Here is a 9680-nt window from a genome sequence, read left to right as displayed (position 1 = left end):
AAACAACTATAGTGCTGCTTCCTATTACAAATTGAATACAACTAAAACGGAAGCTCTACCTATCAACATTCCCCCTACAATACTTCAATCCCTGAAAGGACGTTTTCCTTTTTCTTGGAAGGACTCCTCCCTATCCTACCTAGGCATTTCTATCCCCTCCTCTATTAGTAATGTTCACATTGTTAATTACGCCCCTCTGCTGATACAGTTGACAACTTTAACCACTGCTTCGATGAATCATGAGGTCTCCTGGTTAGGCTGTCTAGCGGCATTCAAGATGATGTAACTGCCCAAACTGATGTACCTGTTCCGTGCTATACCATACGCAATACACCGTAAAATGTTACAACAAATGCGGAAACTGATGATGTCTTATGTATGGAAACACAAAGCTCCTAGAATAGCTTATAACCGTATGATACGCTCTAGACAACAAGGAGGCCTCAATCTCCCTGACCTACCTAAGTACCATGAAGCTGCCCTCCTTTCTCAGCTGTGTGATTGGTTCCCCCCCCACACTAAGCCCTGGGTGGACCTAGACCGTGCCCTTTTTCAAGAATTCCCTTTATCGGACCTTCTATGGTTACCTAAACAACTACGCCCACAATCCCCATTACTTCCTAAGTCTGCCCTTGATACCCTAAAGATATGGGATGTTAGGCTCCCAACTCATTTTAATTTCACTCTCCCTACTTGGACCATATCCCTCCAAGCATTAGTTAATTTGTTTCCCAATCTCCACATGTTTTACTGGATGCAATTAGGTATTCAGTCCCTAGCAGATTTTCTTTCCCCATCCTCTATTTTACCGTTTTCTGATTTATGTGCCAAATTTGAATTGGGCCCATCAGCTTGGTTTTATTATCTTCAACTCCATCACTGGATAGCTCAATTTAATACCGGCCCCTCCATGCTCCAAACACCACCAGACCAAATTCTAAATAGACTATCTAGATCCTCTTCCTGTGGGGCCATCTCCTTTTGGTACTTACTGTTATCTCCTGCTGACCAGACAACCAAATCTTCTGTTCAGCTTCGATGGGAGGCTGATCTTCAATGTGCCTTTACCCTTAAACAATGGGAATCTATCCATTTAGCCTCTTTTTCCCTATCTAAATGCACTAATCACGCTGAAATGCATATTAAACTCCTAAACAGACTATATTTGACACCTACTAAACTACATGGCATATGGCCATGGTTTCTAAATTTTGCTGGCGTTTATGCCACTCTGAAGGTACGATTTTTCATATTTTTTGGGACTGCCCCTCTTTACGCCCTTTTTGGACAGAAGTATTTACCCTTATACAGGAAGTTTTAGGTCTCACATTGCCTCTAGATCTCTCTCTAGCCCTTTTACATTGGTAACCTCTCACTATTCCCAAACCTGCTCATTATGTTCTTGGTCATATTTTAATATCTGATAGGGCTACAATAGCCCAACATTGGAAGTCCCCTTCCCCCCCATTTGCCAAAGTTGTTACAAAAACTCAATTTAATTTCAAAATGGAGACTAGGGATGCTAGTTACTCTAAGGCTCCATCTTCACCTATTGTAAAGTGGTACCCATGGCATATCTATGTCACTGATGGAAGAGGTGCCCCCCATGTGAGAATTAGCCCTCTGGACCCATTTTCCCCTTGTAATCTAAATGAACCTCCCTAGGGAGATTCAGATGTTTAGTCTATCCATTTGCTATATTTTGTATTGTAGTAATTGTTAGATATTTATGGATGTCCTGTTCATACCTTATAATTTTCATTGTTAATGTGTTTTCTTTTACCCCCTATGCCCCTTTCTCCTTTTTCTCTACCCCATTTTTTTCTATCTTTATCTCAATAAAAAATTATTGATGGAAAAAAAAGAAATGTTATAACATGCATGTAGTGTTGTAGCCAGTATTAACCAGTTGTTCGGCGGGAAGCTACACAAAGTGACTGTTGGAGAACTGAGCCATGCCCCTGATGACACCGTATGAACCGACCAATGACCAGATCAACCAGAAGCAAGAGTCAATGGAAACTTGTCAACTAGTCCCTTTGTTAACTCTGAACTCTGTAAGGTATATAAGCTGTGTCCCGATCCCAGTGTTCAGACATCCTCTTTGATGATCACAGGCTCTGGCTTGATGACTGTATGCTGGAACCAGTGCGCATGCATATGTATCGGCTTGTACTTTATTATTGCTTTTTACTCTAATTGTTAAATCTTTCACCGTGTTATTTTTTCTTTACATAAATAACTTTTTGTGCTTTGGAACCACACGATCGGACTGGAAAGCAATTCTTTCTTAAGCGACTTGCAGCACTAAATAGCGACTAGTGACTATTAGGAATCAATAGATGGGGGCTCGGGCTTGAAGTCACGCTACTGGAAATTACTCAAAGCGACGACCGGATTTCGATTCCTCAACAAAGAGTGGACGCGTCACATACAGGTAGGAACCTGTTTTGTACTCAGTGTTGTGAAATCAAATATCCGTTCTTTGGGTGATCTAAGGAGCACTGATTAGAATCCAGGGACAAGAGAGAAAAGTCTGTTTCTTTTATTGTCACATTTGTGCTGCAATAGGCGATTCGCAAATAGCATATGCGTCTTCCCTGTATTGCTGCCATATGTTTAAACAATCGTTGTAATAGATAGTCTTGTATCACTTGTTAAAATCATCTGAATAGGTATTGCCACTAGGGAAAGCATTTTTCTGGCCAGAAAACAAAGGTATATGAATGTGAACGCATTCTTGTGATGTGATAAAGGAAAAACGGAAAAGGTTTTTGATTGTTGAACTGTTGGTAATAGACAGGGCCGGCTAAGTTGTCCAAGAGGCTGATAGGGAAAGCTGAAGCAGTATACATAGCAGGTATAACTGAGCGAGAAAACGAAGGCACTTTTCTCGGCCGAACCCCCAATAGAAATTGCAAAGTCCATTGATAAATTGTAGTGTGTCTGGGCATGCAATCGGACCGCATGGTGGTGTAAACCATGACTGTGACTTGGGGGGTTGTGGGAGAAAGTCACTGGCAAGGCTAAGTGTTGAAATACTTAGATGCTACCAGTGGAAAGTAACTCAAAGTAGGAAGCGGTAGATGAAGCTTGGTGTAATTGATCTGGAAAGCAGAACTATAGATTTTGTTTCCTCATTGTGTAAAACTGATAAAACATGCTTAGCGGTCATTTGTACACAGTGGGTGGAAGTAAGTGGACGCAGCATGTTGTAATTCGTCCACCGGTCGAAATCTCTAGCGAAAGTAGCCAAAGCGTTGTCCCAGAAGGGTGCTAAGCAGTCACTAGGGATGGTCGATGAGATGCTGCTTATGAATGGGCCGACCAGGTCAGCAAGGTATATAATGAATGTGAAGTATGGAGAGTACGCTACTGCATACTGCGACATATGAGTCAAGATGACCAAAGGATGTGTGAAACCCTTTCTCAAAGTTGGCAGTTTCGATTCGGAGGTATTGAATAATGTCAGAGATAACATATGTTTAGTCAAATCTTTGAAGAAAAGAGTAAAGTATAATGATTGTTTAAAGTTATGGCAGCACGAGGGGAACACGTGGCACGGTGGTGTATGTGAGTCGTGAAGCAGCGTACTCACACCGCTAGGCAGTGTGCACACACCACAAAGTAGCATGTTCACGCTGCAAAATAGCGCACACACGTGGCATAGTAGCACGCTGCAAAACAGCATACTCATGCCGCAAAGCAAGACATCGCCCAGTAGCATACCCACGCTGCGAGGTAGCGTTATCGCGCATAAAGGAGACAGCGCAAGCACACCTCAGCTGCCATATGCGAACGCAGGTGAAAGTACAGCCGATACCAAAAATAATAAAAAAATCATAATAAGTAACTTGTATCCTGATTTAAGTCCCCTCAAGTAAAATGTTTTGGTAGAAGATGATGAACCTACTGTAATTGCAGCCATTACACATGCTGTTAATATATTAGATGTTCCACAGAGAGGAAAGGCAGAGATCCAACCAGCAGGACCAGCAGCTGAAATTGGTGAGACTAGTGGAGAACGTACTAGGAGAGGTAATACCCATAATACCGAAACAATTGTTAATCCTGAGCATAGTGATGTGGTAAGTGCACATCCTGTCTGTACAATTGCAGTTCCCAATGGGAAACCGGCCAAAGATGGTATAGTTCCCATAAGGAATGTAGAAATGCATTGTCCACGGACGAGAGCAGAACTACATTCATTTATGTCAGATTTCCCTGACCCTAGGAAAGAGTTAGCCAAATGCCAGAAATTTGTTACAAAGATTTAGGTAATGCTCATGAGCCAACTAATAAAGATTGGCGAGTGGTGTTAAGGGCCTGTCTCCCCTCCAATACTGATGTGCAGAAGTTTATTAAGGATTGTATATTGGAGGAGGATGAATCCTTGACGGATGAGGATAACCAGGTAAATATAAAACGTATAATAACACAAGCATGAAAATACCAGCGCTTCACGATTAAAAATTACATATGATGGACGGTAGAAATAAATTAAATTTAATACAGAATATTAAAACATATTTAGCACATTGCGCAATAAATGATTTACAGTTGTATATAAAATAAATGGATAAAAATTCCAATATAGCTATTATAATCCACTTGGAAACTCATGTATTAGTTAGAAGGTGAATTTAGGGCTCCTTCCACATAGTCCCAGATGAAAAGTAATTAGCAGCAATGCAACTTTACCAATAATGGCTGAATTAGCTGTCAAGGCGTCCTCTGGCATCCAGCGATAGCGCTGTGAAGGCTGGAGCACAAATCACTAGGAAAACAACCGTGGCTGCAAAGAAGTAATGTATGGGATGGTGGGAGTCCAAATAAATATCCAACAAACAGAAGTCCAAGTAGATGGAGTTCCTCAACGCGTTTCAATGAGCAATGGCCGCTCAGCTTCCTCAGGAGTGTGTGGAGTGGATCAAGCCAGTGGCTTTATATACCAATATATAATTGGAATGTTGAATACACATGTAGTCAATCAGACAAAACATAACAAGAAAAAAACATAAGAAAAAAAAAAACTGTCCATCAAGTTAAAACCTACTATATTATGACATAGAGAGGCAATCCTATTTAGTCCCTATAATGGGAAGTACAATAGATCGTATAAATCATATGGTTTAAATACATCATGTCTTATCCTTAGATTGCTGATTAGATCAGCTGTATCGCAACCCTGATCCCGGCACAAGTATCTAGTGATACAGCCAGGTCCCATGATCCTCATGTGAACAGTGACGCGTTACTAGAACGCTCCACCATTTACATGAACTCCGGTCATGTGAGGATCACAAGTGCAGAAGGAGTGGAGGGTGATAATGATCGTGGGTTGCTAAGGAACCCAAGACACAATCTTAATGATATAATGTGGTCACGTTGTCGGAATACATAAGACTCCGGTCACGTGTTACCCAAGTGTGCAGAAAATACAGAACAAAACAAAAGATAAATAAAAAATATAAGGAATTGTCAAAGCTACCAGCCTTCACAGCGCCTTGACAGCTAATTCAGCCATTATTGGTAAAGTTGCATTGCTGCTAATTACTTTTCATCTGGGACTATGTGGAAGGAGTCCTAAATCCACCTACTAACTAATACATGAGTTTCCAAGTGGATTATAATAGCTATATTGGAATTTTTATCCATTTATTTTATATACCCCTGTAAATCATTTATTGCGCAATGTGCTAAATATGTTTTAATATTCTGTATTAAATTTCATTTATTTCTACCGTCCATCATATGTAATTTTTAATCTTGAAGCGCTGGTATTTTCATGCTTGTGTTTTATATCGTTTATTGGGACTGACGATCCCTTTACCAGCAGCTCTCATTTTCAGTGCATCCCACCTTTCTGTTTTTTAGTATAATAACACAATTGGCTATATATTTCCCAGTGGTAGTTAACTGGAGTAAAATATTCACTATTAAACAAAAAAATAGTGAATCTGCAGCAGATTATTTTGCCTGAGCGCTGCTAGAAATAACCCGGTACACTGGGATAGCAGATGTAAAGGATGATGTACACCACATAGAAGTAGTTGTTACGGTACATATGGATGGTCTCAAGGATAATCTAAAAACTAGAGTGCAAACCTCTCTACCTAACTGGAGAGGAATTACGGTAGATGCACTTAGAGAGTCTGCCATAGAACATGACAAGAACATTTGCAGGAAGAAAGAGGCACTGAGTGAGAAGTTAATGGCAGTGAGCATTCAGGCTCTAAAGGGACCACATACATAGCCAGTCTTACAACACATACCAACAACGGGGTAATACAGTAAGGTGTTTTAATTGTAATAAAGTAGGACACATACAGAAGTACTGTAAATTGAGAAATCGGAGTTCACCTAAGAAGGGAACACCTAGGTACACTCAGAGAGGGCACTCACAAGATTCAGGAAATTTCCAACAGTTCCCGACTCACATAGTGACAGCAAATGCTCTGCTGGAGGATGATAGTCAGTGCTAGGGGTCAGGTCATACCTGTAGTCTACAGCCAGTCAGGTTAACTGAGCATACTAGGGAAGAACCTACAATGACAGTTGATATATCTGGTACTAAATGCACTTTTCTTTTAGATACAGGGGCAACCAGATCCGTGATAACTTCTCCATTTAATTTACAGGTTACCAACAAGACCATAGCAGCAGTGGGAGTAACGGGGATGGTACAGCATTACTCTCTAACCAGATCTGCAGAAGTTACTATCAGGCCACTGCACACCAAGCATTCCTTTCTCCTGGCAGCGGCGGCTCCTACTAACCTGCTGGGAAAGGATTTGCTGTGTAGAATGGGATGTGTCATATACTGTACCCCTGATGGTATATTCCTAGATATACCGGAAAAGGTTGCGCATGAGGTACAGGATATATTGGATACACCACAAAGGTTAATGTTGCACTCTGCCGTTTTAGAACAAAGCACATCTCAGGTAAAAGAAATGTTAGTGCAAATACCGGGTTCCCTCTGGACCAAAGATGGACAGTACACTGGATTGATGGCAAATTTAGCTCCTGTAATGGTTAACTTGAAGAGTGGTAAGCAAGCTCCAAAAATCCCTCAGTACCCATTAAAACCAGAGGTGGAGCTAGGGGTGTATCCCATAATTGAGAGGTCACTGCAACAAGGGATTTTAATTCGTACAGCTAGTCCAGCCAATAGTCCCATTTTTCCAGTGAAGAAGGCTGGGGGGAGGGGCTATAGATTAGTACATGATCTCAGGGGGTTAACAAAGTTGTTGAAAGCCAATTACCCGTAGTGCCCAATCCAGCTGTCATCCTCATGCAGATTCCACCATCTGCAACCCACTTCACTGTCATTGATCTATGTTCTGCTTTCTTCTCTGTTCCTCTTCACCCCGACTGTCAATATCTGTTTGCATTTTCCTACAGAGGGGTACAATATACATGGACGCGATTTCCCCAGGGTTTCATAGATAGCCCCAGTATTTTCTCTCAGGCTTTAGATGACTGTTTGCAATCTTTTCAACCATGTAATGGGTCTGTCCTCATTCAATATGTAGATGATTTGTTGTGCTCTGATTAATTTACGTCATGTTTAAATGATACTAAACTGTTGTTGCTTCATCTCTCACAAACAGGGCACAAGGTTGCAAAGGACAAATTGCAGCCATGCCAGACCAGGGTCAAATACTTGGGACACTGTCTAACACAGGGGCTACGACACTTGACAGCTGACAGAATACAGGCCATACACACCATAACACTGCCGCAAAACCAGCAGCAAATCCGTACCTTCGTGGGCATGTGTGGAAACTGCAGGATGTGCATCCCAGGTTTTTCTATTTTGGCATTACCATTGCAGGAATTAGTTTTATCCTCAAAACCCGACCGTGTCATACACACTGAGCAGACAGAGCAGGCTTTCCTTAATCTTAAGGATAGTCTGACAAGAGCACCTGCCCTGGGAATACCAGATTATGAAAAACACTGAGTTATTTTGTACAGAAGCTGATGGCTGCACAGCAGGTGTCCTCACACAGAAACATGGTGATGCTAGCAGATCTGTAGCATACTACAGTGCACAATTGGACACTGTAGCAAGATCACTTCCAACGTGTTTAAGAAGTGTAGCTGCAACTGCTCTTCTGGTAAATAAGAGCGAGGATGTAGTATTAGGGCATGATACAACTGTCTATACACCACATGCAGTACCTGCTGTTATATTCTGCCCAAACCAGACATGTCTCTTCAGAAAGGTTCACAAAATGGGAACTAGCTCTAATGGCACCTGCAAATATTACCATTAAAAGGTGCAATATGTTAAATCCAGCAACGTATTTACCATATGTGCCTCGAGATGCACAAAGGGTGGAAGGAGGTGAGTTTCTGGTTGAAGGTGAGTTTTGCAGGCATACTGACACACGTGATTGTATGGAGTATTTGAATCAGACCTTTACTGCAAGACCAGACATACGTGACACACCATTAGAAAATGTAGATATGATGTTTTACACGGATGGGAGTTGTCACAGGCAGACGGACACAGGAAAATTATGCACAGGTTATGCTGTTGTAAATGACGAGGATGTTGTAGAAGCTGAACCAATTGGTCCACCTCACTCAGCCTAGGTGGCTGAACTGGTGGCATTAAGGAGAGCGTGTGAGCTGGCAGAAGGTAAATCAGCTAATACTGTATATACACTGACTCCAGGTACACCTTCAGGGTAGTACATGATTTTGGGGCTCTTTGGCGTCTTAGGAATTTTATGACAGCAGCAGGCACAACAGTTGCACATTCACATCACATAAAAGGACTTCTGACAGCACTCCAGCTACCAAAGGCAGTAGCTGTCATCAAATGCAAAGCCCACACATGCGAAGAAGACCCAGTGTCAATGGGCAATAACAGAGCAGATGAAGCTGCCAAATGGGCAGCAGGATTACGCATAAATATGACAACTAACAAAGTGATGGTCTTCCAGACAATCGACACACAGAAATGAATTGAAATGCCAAATTTGTGTTCCCTACAGGAAAAGGCAGTCTGGAGATCGAAGGGATGTGTTCAGGAGTCCTCCGGACTCTGGGGAGTTGGACAAGGTAGGCCTGTTGCTCCCAAGGCATACTACCCAAGCCTGGCTGAGGCAGCGCATGGTCTGACTCACCTAGGAAAAGAAGGTATGTGCAAGATGGTCAGAGCATATTGGTGTGCACCCAGCTTGTCTTCTCAAGATGGAAAGAGAGTGATGTCTTGTCTGACTTGTTTGAGGAAAAATGTCGGGAAGACAATACCTACCGAGCCATCCCATATCACTCTGTCAGATGGTCCTTTTCAGGTAATACAAATTGTCTTCATTCAATTACCACCTTGCAGGAATTTCAAGTATTAGTTTGTACTGATGTATTTTCTAATTGGGTAGAGGCATATCCAGCTGCCACTAATACTGCTGTTTTTACTGCTAAAAAGATTGTTCAGGAGTTTGTATGCAGATACAGTATCCCTAGAATCATAGAAAGTGATAGGGGTACTCATTTCACTGGTGATGTTTTCCAGAACATGTGTAAGCTTATGGGTATCAATAGTAGACTTCACACCCCCTACCGACCACAAGCCAGTGCCAAGGTGGAGAGGGTGAACAGTACTATTAAGAACAAACTGAGTAAGATCATGGCTGAAACTGGATTAGGATGGCCAGAAGCCT

The sequence above is a fragment of the Taudactylus pleione genome, unplaced genomic scaffold (genome assembly GCF_031769625.1).
Source record: "Taudactylus pleione unplaced genomic scaffold, aTauple2 ptg000006l, whole genome shotgun sequence".
NCBI lineage: Eukaryota > Metazoa > Chordata > Amphibia > Anura > Myobatrachidae > Taudactylus > Taudactylus pleione.
The sequence above is the reverse complement of the archived record's forward strand: the minus strand, read 5'-3'. Positions refer to the sequence as shown.